Here is a 20,194-nt window from a genome sequence, read left to right as displayed (position 1 = left end):
TATGGTCGAATCAGGAAGGCCACATTGGACGCCTTAGTGTCAAACTTACCCTAATGATAGTTAAAAACCTTTAGGTACTTCTTTTTATAAAATCGTGGTTTCTATTGCTAGCTTTGAAAAACGTCCATTTACTTAGTCCAACCACGCTTAGGTCAAATTAGCGAATAATGTGAGTTTTTGTAAAACATTACTGACGGCGTTGCCTTTGAAAAATCATTTTGTTATCTTCTTAGCAATAGAACTGTACCATAACTAGTCAAAATTTTAATTTAGTCATATATCATGCGTAGTCCATTTTAACATATTATAAAAACCATGTATCCATATCAAATATGTGTGTCATGCATGCATGAAAAACTCCAAAATCTCGAATAGTCTTAAACCACAGTTTAAAGAAACTTTACAATCCAAAACCAAATAATAATAAAATAACCTAAAAATATAATTAAGTTAAAATAATATGACGAAGTAAAGTCCAAAGTTTGCCATACGTCCGCATGCCAATTCCAGTCCTAAGTTTGATCATTACCTAAGAAGTTGAGATAATGGGGTGAGCTTAACAAGCTCAGTGTAAGACTAAACAAGTATTAAGCATTCATACAGGAAATTTCATAGAGGAACCGATAGCACAATCAAACATTAACAATAATAATTTTCAAATGTACATGATCCTGAAAAATGCACATGTGAGATCCTACCCATACCATCCTCTATACATTAGGAGTTCCCCAAAACTCGTCTGCCAAAATCCAACGTATGTGACCAATGCTCTATGTGGTAAAACAACCAGTAATCAATAATACAGTGAAACTGCCAGTTATATAATGTGATATAATTGCCAATCCCCTCGGTAATCCAAATGCAGTGCACTGACTAAAACTATATGCAGACTTAATATGCCGCCGGTACTCCACGGAACTCCTCCGTCAACCACAAAATCCCATCCCAACGCACATGCAATATGTGATACAAATTCATACACAATCACATTTCAATACTTTTCACTTTTATTTGACATGCTCAACATGTCCTCAATAATCACATACTTTTAGAGAAATAAAACAATGTTCCAATGTTCAAATTACCATTAAGATGGTATCCATCAATATCGTTCAATTCACATACTTCATGAATTTCATTATGCACCAATAGCAACCTCACTTGTATATATCACAGTAAATATTTCATTTATTTAAATCATGCATAAAACTAATATCTCGACATTTCATATCATTCCATCAAACATCCTTATACCACATAATATAATTATGCATAACAATCTCAATTACACATTCATATAGTCAAACTAGCAATTTTGCCAACACATCAATCTTTTAAGTCTTGAAACGTACCTAGTTCGGCCACTCGTAAACTAATATTTTGGCTACTATGCAAAACCAATCAGCAAGCTAATTATCAAATATAACCTAACATTTATCATTATCAAAGAAATTTTACAAGTTTAGGACCCACACCTTATTTTTCGTTTTCTCGCAGCACCCTAGTGACTCTTCCAATTTTCCTTAATAAACCTTTATACGATCCTAAACCAAAATTTAGTATAAATTAAATCAATTTACCACTTAACCAACTCCCAATTACCCACTAATTAATAACTATTTTACGAATTCAACTAGTTCGATTCCTTACCTTGTATAGATGCGAACCGTACGTACGATCGTTCTTCAGCTTTACAGATGATTCAAGGCATTTGGATCAGCACCTAATTCCATAATATACTGGAAAATCAGTAGATAATAATTTTTAAATTCTTTCATTTAATCAATCCATAACATTTACCCTACAACTATGTCGAAGCAACATTTAATTTTACACTTTACAGCACTTACGCTTCCCGATTTGTGAGATCCGAATGCCCAAATGATCAAAAACGTTTTTTACCTAATTTACATGGGTTTAATAGATTAATAGGAGTGTTCAAGAACTCAAATTAAGGCTTGAATTAATTGGGCATGATTCAAGAAACAAAACAACCCCTATTCTACACATATGCACACGCACCACCGCCTATGGTGGCTGAAATTGGGGCTGAATTTTAAAATGGTTTGAAACCTCATTAAAATATGGAAAAATACATTTAAAACTATTTAAAATCCCTAAATTCTTGATCTCCAAATTTAGGTTTTTAATGGACAAGATTAATTAAGAAAATGAAGAGAGAAGAGGCCTTACACAAGCTAGTCGAGAGAAACGGGAATGACACTTTTAGGTGATGTTTGGGATCGATCATGGAGTTAAAAATTTCAGATTTAGGGATAATTTAATTGAGGTAAAATTGAAGCAATATATAAAAGGAGATGGTGCACATCTTGATGCAAAAAGAAGAAGAAGATGATGATAAAAGGGGAGGTGTAGGCAAAGACAATAATGGAGGAAAAAGGGAAAAGAAAAAAAAATAGAGATAAAGAGAGGGAGAGGGGGTTAGGGACGGATAAGGTAGAGAAAATGGATTAAAAGGCTGATTATTTTGATAAAAAAATGTATTTATACCTAGGTTTACTAAACTTAGATGCCAACACATAAAAAAAATAAGGGAATTTGAAAAAAATTAATTTATTTTGTAAAAGTTGAGACTTGAACTTGGGACCTCCAACTAACCTTCAAGCTTTCAAATCTAATGAGTAGTCATTGGATAAATTCCATATTTTTGATATATTCCTAAATTTAATGGAGCTAAATTTGGGATGTTACAGCTTTACCCCTTAAAGAAATTTTGTCCTCGAAATTACCTGTTTCGAAGAGATGAGGATATTGGAGTCGAATCTAGTCCTCCGGCTCCCAAGTAACCTCTTTGATGCCATGATTTCTCTACAGTACTTTAACTAATGGAATTTTCTTTTGTCTTAGCACTTTGGTTTCACGATCTAATATTTAAATCGGTTCCTCTTCAAATGATAAATCCAGTCTAACCTCAATCTCCGCAACTGGTACAATATGGGAGGGATCGGATCGATACCTCTCAACATTGAGACATGAAACACTTTGTGAATACGATCTAACTTAGGTGGAAACTCCATTGATAAGCCATAGAACCAGCCCTTTTAAGCACTCGATAGCGACCAATGAATCTAGGGCATAACTTGCCCTTTCGACCAAATCTCAAAACTTTCTCCCTTGGAGAGACTTTAAGGAAACGAAATCCCCCATACTGTATTCAATGTCCTTGCGCTTCAAATCGGCATATGACTTTTTTCTATCAGAAGTTGCATTCAATCTTTCTTGAATTAATCAAAATTTTATCCTCAGTTTCTATAACCAATTCTGGACCAATCAACTACCTTTCTCCCATTGTAGTCCAACATAAAGGCGAGTGACATTTACGACTATAAAGAGCTTTGTAAGGTGCCATTTGGATACTTGACTAAAAATTGTTATTATAGGCAAATTCTACCATTGGTAAACTGCCTTGGAAGTCGATTACACAACTCCTTAACATATCTTCCAATATTTGAATGAACCTTTCTGACTAACCATCGGATTGTGGATGAAAAGCCGTACTGAAATCCAATCGATTACCCAAAGCCTCATACAAATTCTTCTAGAATCGAGACATGAATCTAGGATCCCGATCTAAAATAATCGACACTGGTACCCTATGCAATCTCACTATCTCAGAAATATAAGCTTAGCTAACTTCTAGAGAGAGTAATCGGTACGAATAGGAACAAACTAGGCGAACTTAGTCAATCTATCAACCACAACCCAAACTGAATCTTTCTTAGTAGGCTTTAAAGGCAACCCACTAACAAAGTCCATTGTCACTCTCTCCCACTTCCACAGTGGAATTCGACTATGTTGGAGCAACCCTGATGGAAACTGATGTTTAGCTTTAACCTGCTGGCAAGTCAAACATTTAGATACATATTTTGTCACTTCATGTTTAAGACCCGGCCACCAATACACTTCCTTCAAATCGCGATACATCTTAGTACTACTAGGATGCATAGCATAAGAGCTGTTATATGCTTTTTGAAGTATGGATTGTCTCAAGTTATTATCATTAGGCACACAATATCTCCCTTTAAATCATAAAATTCCATAAGAATTAATCCCAAAGTGCTCATTCGAACCATCCTTGACCTATTTAAACTGAGTTGTTAGAGTTTCATCCAAACTCTATTTATCCTTGATTTCCTGAACCCACGTAGGCCTTACTTGCAATTCAGCCAAGATACCCCCATCATCAAAAAGACTCAAGCGAGCGAACATAGCCCTCAAATCAAACATTGCCTTTTTGCTCAAAGCATCAGCCACAACACTAGGCATGTAAGTGTAGCAATGAGGCTTGGCAAATAGCCTTATATTGTCCATACAGGTAGACACACGGATATGTATCTAGGATGTGCGAGACACACGGTCTACCCTATGGACGTTTAGTTCAGCCGTGTGTCCCTTGCACGTAAAAATTTCAAGTCAGTATGCATGATAGTAACCATACGGGCAGATACACAACCTTGTGTCTCAGCCGTGTGAAGGACACGACCTAGTATAAGGGCGTGTGTCTTGGTGTGTGATATTTTGAGCATGCTGACGTCAAAAATATAATGTCCATGTTTTTGCACACGGGCTAGAACACGGGCGTGTCGTGGCCGTGTGAGGGACACAGGCCATTGACACGGGGGTGTTTGGCCATGTGAAAACCCCTGTAGGTGTGAATTAGAAATTAATTCCACACGAGCGTGTTACCCTTCCATACGTGCGTGTTCCCTGTTTTAAAGAGAAATTTTCTAAGGTTAGTTTAAGGACCCGGATTGGTCCTGAATAGTTTTGAATGATCAATTTGGGGCTCGTAGGCCCATAATAAGAAGTTTAAAGTAGAAATAGAAAAAGTTTTAATTTGCACCGATTCTCAGTGACTTGAAATTGGTGGTAAGCATGAGATCAAGTTAGGTAATACCTTGTACTTTGCCCCTATGAGGGTTAGAAGTGTAGGGTGTTACATATATGCTTTGCTTATGAGATATGTTTGACTCTTCGAGTCTATGTGTGGTGTGTTAGATGTAACAGCTCGATTTTGGGCCTAGTTCGGAACCACTACTTTGAGGCTGGAGAAAATTATTTTGATGTTATTTTATGTGTTATAATATAATTTTATAAGTGCATGTAAATTTTGGTAAGTTAATTTTAGCGATTTCTAGTCCAATTTCAAAAAAGGACTAAATCGTGTAAAAGGTAAAAGTTGTGTTTTGATGCCTAAAGGTGTTTAATAGCTAGATAACTAAAATTGGAGGCTTTTAAATAGCAATTAGACCCTTTTTATTGAGGTGGCCGGCCAAGGGAGACAAGATTGGTCAAAAAGCCATATTTTATGGGATTTAAAGTAACTTTTTGGGTAATAAAATAAATAAAGAAAAAGTTGTCATTTTCTCTTTCATTCTTCCTCTTCTCTCCACCGAAAATGGCAGCAAAGAATGGGGTTTTTTGAGCTTTAAACTTTCAGCCACTTTAAGCCCTAACAAGTAAGTGATCTTTGGTTGTTTCTTGATGATTTTTACATTTTTGGAATCCCTAAAACCTAAGCTTTCAAATGAGGGGTCGAGTTTGCAAAATGATGAAGAGTCTAGGGTTTTTCCATGAGAGTAAATATGTTGATTTCTATGTTTTTATGGAATATTATGAGTCCTAGTTGTCTAATAAACAACTTTTGTGAAAGAAATTGCATGAAAACACCTTAAAAAAGGCTTTTTTGCTAAGTTGTAAGATAAGGTGTTAGTGTGTGTAATAATGAATTTTGTGAGTTTCCATAGTTATGAAAATGGTTTATCTAGGCTTAAGGAGTAAATAAATTGAATAAGAATCTTGTTTCGAGCCTAGAGGCAATTTTGTAATTTAGGCAAAATAGAGGGGCAAAATTGTAATTTTTTCCAAAGTGTGTCAATGGACTAATTTGATTAATACATTGTTTTAATTAGATAAATTTGATGTTTTAGATGTTGAAAAATGCGATTTGGGCCTAGAACGGGGAAAGATCGATTTATGGACGATTATGTCTTTTTCACCTTTGTGGTATCGAGGTAAGTTCGCATGTAAACAATACCATGCTATACATGTATTTAAATGTTATCATTACATGAATTGTATAAATATTAAGTGTATGTGATTAATAGAAATATGATAAGACAAAGCCTTAATAGGCGAGGAAAATTCCCGTTTGAAGTTTAGGAATAGAATAGGATTGAGTGACATGTCACTAGGAATTATGAGTCTAGATGACTAGCTCGAGAGTGAGAATTTAAATGTCATGAGATATGAGATAGATTTAGCTACAATTGAGGCACTTATGTGCAAAGGTTCTTTCTGAGTATCCAATTAGTATTCCAAGTGTTCAACGGGTAATCCGAGGAAAGAGTTGATGATGGTCCCAATGAGGTAAGTCATTGGTGAGTATGCACTTGAGTTATGTTATGAGTTGTGCAGGTATGTACACTAAGCCTATGAGAATGCCTTGGTATGTGAATGATCTATGATGTATAAATATGTGTTCTTACCATGATGGATGAAATGATGTTGTATTAATTTTGTGAACAATGATCATGAATGAGTAACTTAGCCTTGACAGATTTGAGTTACTGTAGTAGTGTAACTTTGAAAATACACTACAAATAGTGGAAAATGAGTTAGAAACTGAATAAAATATGGGAATAAATTTTATTGAGTCTAGTTTCTTATAAAAGAAGCCGTGTAAACAAAAGAATTTCCTATAATGAGATATTTGAAGTTGTGTGGACAGAGTCAGAATGACTTCAAGATCCCCTGTTCTGATTTGAGAAAATCATTATAAATTATAAAAAAATTGTTATGAGTTATGATTCATATTCTTAGAATCCTTAATGAGTCTAGTTTCAATAGAAATAGATGAAAATATTATTTGAGCCCTGTGCTATGTGATAATTGAACTTTAGTGCAGAAGGGTCGGAACTATCAGACAATGAATCAGGGGTAATTTTGAGGAATAAACTGTACTAATTGGTTAAACCGAAAATTTTAGAAATTTTATGGTAGAAAGGTATACGAGTCTAGTTTCATGTAAATTCAAGGGAACTTAATTTGGAGTTTCTTAGCCCCAGATATAAATAATTTAGTGACTATTACTCAAGAAGATAGCTTGTTGTGAACTTGAGAATATGTTATAAACATTGATAAAACATGTTAATGAGCTTCTTATTGTTTTCATATGAACTTACTAAGTGTAAAGCTTACCCCCTTTCTTTCCCATGTTCCCTAGGGTTGCTAGGTCAGCTCGGGTTGGTGGTCGTCAGAGATATTATCACACTGTCGAGTTAACGCTATCTGCATAAGTAAATCCTAGTGTTTCAAGTCTATGGCATGTATAAGGTTTTAATGTTGAGTATGTGATATTATGATTTAGTCAAAGGCATTGGCTTGTTATTAAGGTAGTATATAGTCATGTAAATTGGCTTATGTCCGCTAATGATGTTATGGGCCTATATGATTATTCTTATGCATGTATGTTATTATCTCTTGTGATGTGGCTTACAACCTGTATGCCTAGAGATTGAATTGGGATTTATTGATGAGTTAGTAACTGATGCAAGACTAAGTGATTGGTAAATAGTTAATAATGCCTCATGAATGGTTTGCCGATATGTTTATGCGTGCCTAATGATGGACATGAGGTTTGTGACGTAATGATACTTATGACAAGTATGTGGTACTGATGTGAGTAAATTCTATGATAGTATTTGTATAAGAAATTGACATGAGCATAACATGTTTGTAGATGTTTAAGAGCTCATTTATGCCATGTTGTATGTTATTGGTTAAGTTTGTGTGCATATGTTGTGAGGGTGACAAATGGCTTGGAAAATAGCCTTATAATTGTCTACACAGGTAGACATACGAACGTGTGTCTAGACCGTGTGTCTGTCGCCATGGGCGTGTGTCATGGCCGTGTTTTAAAGTCAGTGTTGCACACGGGCTAAGGGCACGGGTGTATCCCAATCCACACGGGCGTGTGTGATACACGGTCTATATCCACACGGGCGTGTGGAGCCTTAAAGCATGAAATTTTTCAAGTTTTTCTTAAGTTCTCAGTTTATTCCCGAACCGCCTTTTATGCATGTTTTGGGCCTCGTGAGCCCGATTAAGGGGCGAAATGTATGTGAAATGAAAATTTTTAAATTGATTGAAATTTTATGGCCCAGTTTTTGTGTGATTGATTAAGTTTAAGTCAGGTAACACCTCGAACCCTGTCCCGGCGTCGGATACGGGTGAGGGGTGTTACATTAGACATCCATGTATCTGATGTTTGGTGGTAGAGTCCACTTTGTGTTTCATAAACTTAAGAGCCAAATTATCATGCAGTGTGACTAATGTGACTACATGTAATTGTATGTTCTTATATGTGATTGATGTGTGTCAGAAAATTGATATATGTATGCTAAACGTTTGTATAAATAAGGTGTAAATGAATTCATGGAATATGACTAAATATGTGAATCATAACACATAGTTAATGATGTTTTAGGAATATGTTGTATGTTGTTTAGTTAATGCATGATGACTTGTTTGCGTAGTGGTTGTTCTAGGCATTCACTGAGCTTGTTAAGCTCACCTACTCCATGTTATCCTTTTCAAAGTAGTTGCATTCTCAGTGTGAGAGGTGTGGCCATTGAGGGATTGATCCAAGCCATTCTTTACTTATTATAGTAGGTGTTTTGCTTATTCTAGTTCTAGGGAATAAAAATGCAATGTGGTAGACATTTATATTGGTTTATTAAGATGTATTGGGGATTATTTGTATATTGCGTATGTTTGGGAAGCTTGTGAACTTGGACATGGTGTTTGGTTTATTGTTTAGACATTTTGATGCATATGTGACTAGGTGAATGAAACATGATGTTTGGGGACTAAGTTTGAATGATTTAAATACTTTTACATGCTTAATTTTTGTGACCTGAAGCAGAGGTATCGATGTTAAGGCTTTTAGAACGATACCTCTGTATTTTCAAAAGTGCATAGAGTCAAAATATCAATTTGGTATTGATACTTAAGGTGTAATTATTGATACCTTGCGAAAGATACCGATATTTTCTAATGTTTTGAAATTTGGCGAGAAGCATAATGCTAGTTTGGTATCAATTTTCCAGGTGGTAGCGATACCACTTAAAGGAAACGTTGATACCATAGAGTCAGTATCGAGACCTATATTTTTTGGAAAATTTGTTAAGTGTTCCCAATGCACAAGATATGTAAATTATATATTTGTTTGTTGTATATTAGTATGATCAAACACTAAATTGAGTTTGTATGACTTGATATTCTTGATAATTTTCCCAAAAATGTTACGTAAGTATCGACATGAGACGTGAGATGGTGGTGTGGCATCTTGATTTTTGGCTTGGTGTCCAAGTCGGGTATGGGGTGTTACAAAGACTTTTACTTACATTAAAGTGTATGAGTCACACATACATAGTCCATCATCAACTCAGGATTAAGGTATGTCAGACTATGAATATCACAAGTGAATAAATCTATAAATAGATCTAGTTTCTATTCTACTTGGGTCTTATTTGATCTACTGTCAATCCAGTCAGTCACATCTATGTCTTTATTAGGGATGGCAAAACACCCAATGGATTTTGATCCAATTCGCTTTAAATGAAGTAGACTTTTCATTTCAAAAGTGAATGTGTATCGAGGTGGATTTTTTTTCCTTTTTGATAGTGGTTATGGTAATTGTTTGCCTCACCCCGACCCGCTCCACTAAATAAAATTATTATTTTATCCTTGTATATATAAACTATTAAAAGGATAAAAATCTAAAAATATAATTAGAAAAAAAGAATAGTTTTAATAGTTTTTTTTGAAGAATTATGTTTAAATATTTACTTAACTTTAAAAAGATTAAAAAATTAAAGAAAAATAGCAAAAATTAGATTGAAGCAGAGTAGGGAAAGGTGGAGATGGATGCATCCAACATCCATGGGTGTGATAGTGGTTTACAAGATTATATATCCATAGCGGAGTGGGGCAGATGGTGAAACGAACTGTGTCAATTGTAGAATGGTAGTTGATTTAGCATTATCCGCCCTCACCCTGCTTTATTCCCATCCCTAGTCTATTTTTTGGGAGTCCGCTCTGATGCTAAACACCAAGCACCTCGACAATTGGACTTGATAGATGACTTATTAGTCATTGAATAAATTTGCTCACTTCGAATTAGACTAAGGACATGCTTAGGTTTATATACTAATATAAGTTATCTTTCAAATCTGTGAGCCAATATTTGCTTCCATTTTGCTTTGCATGTAAAAAATTAAGAATAATAAACAAACATTATTAATGTAATCATTACTATTTTATTAAACCAATTTTTTCAAAAAATACTAACTATTATACTACATTTAGGGAATTAAATCCAACATAGAGAGCATAGAACTGACAGAATCAGAATCCCATTTAAAGAGTTTCACATGTTATAAGTGTAACATCCCGAATTATGGCCTAGTTGGAATAGTGGTTTCGAGACCAGAAATCTGATGTTAAAATAATTATGCCATGATCATTATGAGGTCTAGGATATTAAAATTAGCATGTGTTAAAGTTTCATGAAGAAATTCTATGTGTAAGGTGTCCAATTGGAAATTAGGGACCAAATTGAATAAATTGAAAAATTTGGGTTCTTGAAGCAATTTGTGTAACACCTCCATGCCTGAAACCGTCACCGGAGTCAAGCTTGAGGTATTACTAAACTTATATTACCTTTTAAACAACTCAAAACCACTTATTTTAATTTTCGGAATAAACTGTTTTTCTGCGTCATGGTTGCTTAAAAATTCATTTATCGAGTTTAAAAACTCAAAATTCAGATCCATAAGTTTTCCTGAAACTAGACTCATATATCTATCTACTAATTTTTTTCTAGAATTTTTGAATTAGCCAATTAGTACAGTTTATTAGTTAAAGTTACCCCTGTTTCAGAATTCGACTACACTGGCCTCTACTTACTTCAAACCACTTTTCTCTCTGTACAAAAATCATATGATATACCGTTTGTTTCTATTAAAACTAGATTCAATAAGGATTCTAATCATATAAATTAAACCACCTAATTATTTTTGTAAAATTTATGGTGAATTTCTAAAGTTGGAACAGGGGATCCAGAAATCGCTCTGGCCCTATTTCACCAAAACTCAGATACCCTATAAAATACAAAACCTTTACCTGTTTTGCTTATTCCATATGAAAATAGACACAACGAGATTTAATTTCATATATTATTCACCATCAACCCATGTCTCTACAATTTCTTGTGATTTTTCAAAATCCCATTATTTTTGATACTTGAATCTGTTTTTAAGTTACTTTCACATTTTTCTTAGTTTTCATGTGATCATTACTACTTAATCATACATACCATTAAACATGTATATCATCAGCCACTCTATTAGCTATTTACACATCATTCATTGATCATATCATATCAAAAGAAACCAAGTTCCTATACATGCCATACATAAAACGAAACATCTAACTATACCAATGTGATTTCTTCGATAATGTGATCGGGTCTCCGACCTTTCCTTCAATCTCTGAGTGGCTTGATAAAAACTATAAAAAAAAAGAAAATAAAGAGAGTAAGAACTAGGCTTAGTAAGCTTACAAGCAAATAAATTACAACATTCAACATAATGAATAATTATACATAATGTCACCTAGCCTCATAAACTTTCTTTACTTCACATTTTCTACCTTCTTCTTTACTCACTTACCTTCTTTCTTACCTAACCTTTCACTATTCATAAATATAATCTATCTTCCCTTTTGCTGATAATTCACTATAATTTAACGTGTACAATGACCCGTTGAACCACTTGGAATACTAAGGATACTAGGGTCGTTCCTGTCTATCAATATCCTGCCAATGCCATGTCTTCGACATGGACTTACATGAATTATTCCTGTCTCCAATGCCATATATATATATCTAATATGGGCTTACATGGCTCATTCCTGTCTCCAAAGCCATATATCTGATATGGACTTACATGGCTCATTTCTGTCCTGTCCTGTCCTTCAACCCCAATATCCTAACATTCCTAAGGTTCAAACGGGGCTTCCTAATGCTTTTTCTCTGTCACTTAGCCTTTAATTCGACTTTAAATATTCTAAAAATAAGTATATAAATGCTGAAAATTGACAATAATAATGTAAAATAAAAGAATATTGCATTTATTTATCAGAACTTACCTCGATACAAAATGTGACTAAACTTTACAATTTAGTCCTTTACTTTTTCTTTTCCCCGATCTACTCCTGAATTTTGCTCTCCTTGATCTATAATAGCAAATTTAACTTATTTAATATTCACATTTATCAAAACAGTCCTTGACCCAAACTTTGGCAAAATTACATTTTTGCCCCTAAACTTTCACATATTTGCACTTTTGCCCCAAGGCTCGTAATTTAAACTTCATCCTATTTGCTTATGTTTTATGACATGCTGATCATTTTTCCCTTCTATGACAACATCAAATTCACACTCTAACATGTACTTATGACTGTTAGGTATTTTTACCGATTAAGCCCTTTTACTCGTTTTCACTTAAAACCGAGTAGCACAAGTTGTCTAACATAATGTAAAACCTCATATTCTATCATAAAACATCAAAATAAACACTTTTCACCTATGGGTTTTTTTCCAAATATGAACCCTAACTTAAATTATTGCTAGCATAAGCTTTATCGAGCTACCGGGACTCCGAAAACGTAAAGAATATTAAAAACGGGGCTTGGAATCACTTACTATGGAGCTTGAAAGCTTTAAAAAAACCCTAGCTATGGAGAACCCTTGAAATTTCGTGCTAATGAAGAAGATGATGAATTTTGTGTTATTTTTCCCTTTTTATTTCATTCAATATCCAAATGACCAAAATGCCCTTCCTTATTAAACTTTTATAAATTCCATCCATGTCCTATTTTGTCCATGAACTTAGAAATTGGTCAAATTGTAATTTAAACCCTCCTAATTAATATTCCAAAGCAATTTCATACTAAAAACTTCTAGAAATCAAGTTTTGCATATTATTCGATTTAGTCCCTAATCTCAACTTAAGCACTTTATGTATAGAATTTCATCACGAAATTTTCACACAATCATACAATCATATCATGAACCTCAAAATAATAATAAAATAAATTTTTCTACCTCAAATTTGTGGTTTCGCAACCACTGTTCCGTTTAGGCCCTATTTCGGGATGTTACATTTTTCCCCCCTTTAGGGATTTTTGTCCCCGAAAATCTTACCTGTGAAGAGATTTGGGTACTGTTTTCACATAGCCTCTTCAGGTTCCCATGTAGCCTCGTCTACCCCATGTCTATTCCATAGTACTTTCACAAGTGCAATACTTTTGTTCCTTAATTGCTTTATCTACTAATACATGCTTGACTAATGGATTCGATACTTTAATCACAAATTTTGTAGATTCTATAGGCATACTTGTATTAGACATCAATTTCTTGCAAACATATGAATGAATTGAACCCGGATCAATCAAAGCAATGACATTAATATCAAATAGAGAAAATATACCCGTAATCACATCGGGGAAGGATGCCTCTTCGCGTGCACGAATAGCATAAGTCCTTGCAGGGGCTCTAACATCTGGTCTCACAGTCGAATCTCTTGAAGTACCTCTGTTACTTGCTCCTACTCCCGATTGCCTCGGTGATCTGCCTCTAGTAGGAGCATTTATGGATCTAGCAGTCTGTGTTATCTCTCGATTAGCCACCTCTGGACATTCTCGTACAAAATGATCTGGAGCACTGCATTTATAACAAACATTTTCGCCTACCCGACAAGGACCATAATGAAGTCTACCACACCGTGAACACCCTGATCTACCCTGTCCAACATTACCTACACTCGCAGTCGAGGTGTTCTGAGCCTTCGAATCCTTAAATCTGCTGCCTCTATTCTGACTAGAATACCCGGCTGAGAAACTAGATCTGGTAGAAAACTCCTTTGGTCTTTTGGATGTAGCCTGGAATGACCTGCTCATCTGTCTCTTCTTTGTATCTTGTGTCTCTGTCTCAACTTTGCCTTTTGTTTTTAACAGCTCCTCTGCCTTACAAGCTCTCTCAACTAAATTAACGAACTCTGTTATTTTTAGGACACCCACTGACAGTTGGATATTATCATTTAACCCATTCTCAAACCTTTTACACATAATAGCCTCTGTGGACACACATTCTCGAGCATATTTACTAAGCCTGACAAATCCGCGCTCATAATCGGTCACTGTCATATTACATTGTTTCAATTCCAAGAATTCCTTTCTCTTCTGATCAATAAACCTCTGACTGATGTACTTTTTACGAAATTCCTCCTGAAAGAAATCCCAAGTGACCTTCTCCTTTGGTACAACTAATACAAGTATCTTCCACCTGTAGTAGGCTGAGTCTCTAAGAAGCGATACTACACATTTCATACATTCCTCGGGTGTACAAGATAATTTGTCAAAGACTCTGATAGTATTTTCTAACCAAAATTTTGCTCTTTCTGCATCATCATCTTTTGTTGCTCGGAACTCTTCTACCCCTTGTTTCCTGATTTTATCAACTGGTGGCTTTTCTCTTATCATTGTACCTGTGACTGGGGGAGCTTGAGCTACATGGGTAGCCTGAGAATCATGAGGGGGTGGATGTCTAACTTTCGGATTCGTACGAACGAACTCGGCAAACAAAGCTTGGAAGAGAGCTTCTCGGGTCACTCCTCCCTGATTGAGTGCATGTGATAGGGAAACTATTTCATGCTTATTGGAAATATTGCTTAATATGGTTGTATGCTAATTGATCGGTAAGTTTATTTTCCAGTTATCTGGACTTACTAAGAATATAAATGCTTATCCCCCATTTTCTCCTTTCCCTATTTTACAGAGCTCGTGGACTCATGAAGATTGGAAGACGGTTTGAGAATCAATACACTATTGACTGCTCCTACTTTGGTATATAGATACTTTCATTTTATTTAATGGCATGTATAGGGCTTTTGGCTATTTTGTTATATGTGTCATTTGGCTAGCCAATGTAAGGGCCTAAATGGTATACTTATTCTTTTGTATATGACCACGAGATATGGCTCATATTGATCTAGGTTGTAAACTACTAATGATGCATGTTTATGTTTAAATGTTTCACGAGATATGATGATTAGGTTTATCATGAATGGGTGCTTGAAATGGAACCTAATAATTTGAGAGTGGACATAGTATATAATAGTATAAGGTTATATTATGGCCTAAGTATAAAATGTGCTATGTTAATCCCTAATGCGAAAAGGATAATTTCTCATGTACTAAACCGATGGGATGAGGTTAGCATGCAATAGTTATGCCAAGGTTGTTCATGAGTATAGTTAGGCCTTGCTACATACCACTGAAATCTCTAAGTGTGTGTGGATGATAGAGGGTGACCAAAGGCTTGGAGAATAGCCCTGAAAAGGTCTACACGGGTAGACACACGGGCATGTGTCTAGGCTGTGTGTGACACACGGTCAGCCCCCATGAGCATGTTGCTTGGTCTTGTGTCCCCTGCACTTAAAACGTTTAGGTCAGTTTGCATGGTAGTAAACACACGAGTAAAGATACGGCTGTGTGTCTCAACTGTATGGAGAACACGGCCTAGCACACGGGCGTGTGCTTTGGCCTTCTGTCTCAAACTGAATGATGATGTCATAAATAGAATGTCTGGGTTTTTGGACACCGGCGAAGACACGGGTGTGTCTAAGCTGTGTGAGGGACACGAGCCAAGGACACGACCGTGTTCTTGGTCGTGTGAAAACCCCTGTAGGTTCGAAGTGAAAAATAAATCCAAATAATTGAACACAGGTGGGACACAGGGGCATGTCCCTAAGCATACGGGCGTGTGCTTTGCCTCCACACGGGTGTGTGAGGCATAACCCTAGTAATTTTACTAAAATTTTCTATAGTTCTCGATTTAATCTTGATTGCTTTTAATGTATGTTTTCAGCCTCGTAGGCCTATAATAGGGACACTATGATGTTGCTTGATTGGTTTTAAATTAAAATGATTTTTTATAACCCGTTTTTTTAAAGTGTCTGTGTATATGTCTGGTAACGCCTCGTTCCTTGTCCCAGTCTCAGGTACGGGTAAGGGGTGTTACATTTAGTGGTATCGGAGCTACGATTTAGTTGATTCTCAGACTAACGTAGCATGTATTGAGTTTAGCTATACATGCCATTTTACAAGTTATGATAGTGTGACATCTCCTAACCATTTTTAATTGTATTTGAATATAGTAAATGTCTTCCAATCAAGCTCAAGATGAGTTTGAGGGAGCCGAGAGCCATGCTCCAGCTTCTGTTGAGCGAGCTACTGCTAGTAGTAGTAGATGGCCTATGTTTGAAGGCTAGGAAGAGGAAAGAGCTGCCTTCTTTGAGATGATGGATGAATGGTTTGGGGATTATTTGAGAAACCACCTCAATATACCACGACCTCCTCCACCCCCTGCTCAGCCTGAGGGAGAGATAGCACAAGGTATAGCACTCGTGAGAATTGGTAAAGCCCCAGAGGAAAAACTTAGAAAATATAGGGCTGAAGAGTTTAGAGCTAAGGTCGATGATGATGCTGAAAGAGTCGATTTCTGGCTCAAAAACACTACACGAGTTTTGGATGAGTTGTCATGTACTCCTAAGGAGTGTTTAAAGTGTGTTGTATCTCTTCTAAAAGATACTGCATACCATTGGTGGAAGACGGTATCCTCAGTGGTACCGAAGGAAGACATTACATGGGAGTTCTTCCAAGCTGAGTTTAAAAAGAAATACATAAGTCAAAGGTTTCTAGACTAAAAGAAAAAGAATTTCCTGGAACTCAAATAAGGAAATAAGATTGTGTCAGAGTACAAAAGGAAATTCGTAAGGTTAAGTCAGTATGCAGCAAAGTGGGTCCAATCAAAGACAAAAATGTGTAAGCGCTTCGAGGAAGGCTTGAACAAGGAAATTAAATTGCTGATTGGAAACCTTGGGATACGAGATTTACCACATTAGCTGACCGAGCCAAGAAGGCTGAAGAGCTAAATAATGAAAGAAAGTAAGATAAGAGAGAAGGTCGAGTTTTGAGTAAGAGGTCTAGCAGCAGAGCACACTCTTTCCACACAAAGAAATCGAGAAGTCATCAAGAATGCTCCACTTTATCAGTAGGATATTCGGGTAGAGTAAAGAGCTCCAAGCGACATAACCCGAAGTCTTCTTCCCCTGTGGTAACTAGTGTGGGAAGCGTAGATGATCAAAAGTTGTAGTGTAAAAGCTGTTACAAATTCCACTTCGAAGAGTGCCGAATGAAGAGCGGTGCATGCTTCAGATGTGTGTCTCTTGACCATTTTCCCAGAGACTGCCCGGAGTGAGCAAATAAAGAGGTTGAATTAGCTCTGCAGCCAAATGCTCCTATTTCTCGAGGTAGACCTCTGAGACATCCTCGAAGTGCAAGTGGCAGTCGAATTGTTGCCAAGGATGCTACTGCAAAATTAGAGGCCCGAGCCCTGACAAGAACTTATGCAATACGCGCTCGAGAGGAAGCCTCTACTCCGGATGTCATCACGGGTACATTTTCTATTTATAATACTCATGTCGTTGCCTTTGTAACCACCCAAACCCGGCCCAGACGTTATGGCCGGATCCGACATGCCACATCGAAGTATTCAAAACATTTTAGTATTGTTGATCTAGAAGAACTTACTTAGTGTTTTAAAAGATAATTTCATTGTAGTTTAAAGTGAATGGAAGCTGTGCACTAGGTAGGAAACCGGGAAAGAGGAGGTGAGTTCATCGGACTGCTTAAGTACCAAGCTCCCTTCGGATCCAATCCTAGACATGCACACCGCTATTGCCACACCTTAACGTCATGTATATTTCCAGGAAACCAATTTGATCAAGTCATTTTTAGGAAAGTGATTAATTTTGGAAAATATTTTCATTGCGGAAGCTTTGCTTGTTGTCGTGTTATTTTGAAATCAATTACTATTTTTTGAAAACACTCCCTAAAGCTATCCAATTCCAACAGTTAAATATAAGTAATACCTACCTTAATAAAACATATTAGAACCATCAAAAAAAAAATAATTAAGCGGCCTTATTACATTAAAAAAAACCCAAAACCTTAAACTTAAATAAAAGGATGTCCAGTTCACCAGAAGAAAATCAACTTGCAAAACGTGTGGCCACTCCGAATCTCTCACTGCTCCAAGCCCACTATGGTTGGGGATTACCTGAGTGGATGAAAAAGGGTGAGTTTGGGGAAACTCAGTGTGCAAATTAACCCAACCATAGCCTATATCGGTTCAAACCACAGAAAAAGAATAAGTTGGCCTTAGCCCAGACTAGAATTCAAAATAAAGCCCATAGGCCCATAACAGAACAGAACGGATATTACATGTTTATGCAAAACCCAACCCATATCCAACCATATGCACCCCCATACCAACCTTTCACCATGTGGGGAGACTACTCGACCCACCCAACCGCTACACGGCATAGAAATATGTAGCATTGATGCCAGAACAGATAATGTGTGTAATGCCCCGTACCCGAGACTGTCGCTGGAGTCGACAGACTTAATTCATTACTTAAACAGCTCAAACAATTTATTTTTAAAATTTCTAGTCAAGCTAGCAATCTGCATCACAGTCGCTTAAAAATTCATATCTCGAGTTCCAAAACTTGAAATCAATTCCGTAAATGTTCCCTGAAACTAGACTCATATATCTATTTACTAATTTTTTTCTAGAATTTTTGGTCAAGCAAATTAGTACAGTTTATTAGTTAAAGTCTCCCCTGTTTTAGGGTTTGACTGCTCTGACCTCTGTATATTACGAATCAGATATCTCCCTATACAGAATTTCAATGACTATGAAGTTTATTTCTATTAAAACTAGACTCAATAAGGAATCCGTACATATAAAGCATGTCTTCAAATTATTTTTTTTTACAATTTATGATGAATTTTTAATTTCAAAACAGGGGATCTAGAAATCACTCTGGCTTTGTTTCACAAAAATTCAAATATCTCATAAAATATAATTTTTATACCTATTTTGCTCAATCCATATGAAAATAGACTAATTAAGCTTCAATTTCATAACTTACTCATCATTTAATTCCATTTCTACTATTTTTAGTGATTTTTCAAATTTACATCACTACTGCTGTCAGATTCTGTTTTATGGCAAATTTCACTTTACTAAGGATTTTCATGGACTAAATAGCATTTTAAACATACATAACATCAAATATGACTTAGATTGGCCATTCCAATGGCTAATCAGTTACAAACCATTTTCTTACCAAACCATAGCCATATCATAAGATCAATTACACAAAGTGAGTGTTTTGCCATACATGCCACATTCAAAATACACAAGCCATTTTACCAATTTAAGCCTTCGGATAGTGTGAACGAGTCTTCGACCTATCCCAATTCTCAAGCCGGCTTGTCAAAACTACAATGAAAGAAAAGGAGGGAGTAAGCACAAATGCTTAGTAAGTTCACATGCAAATAGCAAGTAACATAATCACACAATCTCACATAAAACATCATTTGCATAAACAACACCAAGACATTCATGTTTCTTTTACATTTAATATCTTTCTACGATTTCATCATACCAAGTTTTCAACCCGAGGGTTTAAGCACATACCTGTCAAATTTTCTCATTTACCACACTTACCAACATGTCACCTTCGTTTTAGGCCTTCTTCTTATTCACGTAAGATTCACCCGTTGAACACATCGGAATATAATTCAAATATGCGGATCTCATGAACATAAGAGCCATGCGGGCTAGACAAACTCAATAGTCTACGGAACTTATGTAGCCAAGCTACCATGTAACCCGCCCATAAGTGAACTCGGACTCAACTCAACGAGCTCGGGCGTTCGTATCCATAAGTGAACTCGGACTCAACTCAACGAGCTCGGATGCCTAGTTACATCTCACGAACTCGGCCTCAACTCAACGAGTTTGGAACTCAAGTATCCTAGTGACATGTCACTTGTATACTAATCTATTCCCAAGGTTCAAACGGGCGTTTTCCTTGATCACACATCTTTGCCGTCTTCCACGGAATATCGAAATCGATACTTCGGTGATAGTTTATACTCATCAAGTAATTCACATAATTACATATTATTCAAC

Source organism: Gossypium arboreum, chromosome 4 (assembly GCF_025698485.1).
Source record: "Gossypium arboreum isolate Shixiya-1 chromosome 4, ASM2569848v2, whole genome shotgun sequence".
NCBI classification, from domain to species: domain Eukaryota; kingdom Viridiplantae; phylum Streptophyta; class Magnoliopsida; order Malvales; family Malvaceae; genus Gossypium; species Gossypium arboreum.
This window is presented reverse-complemented; position numbering follows the sequence as displayed.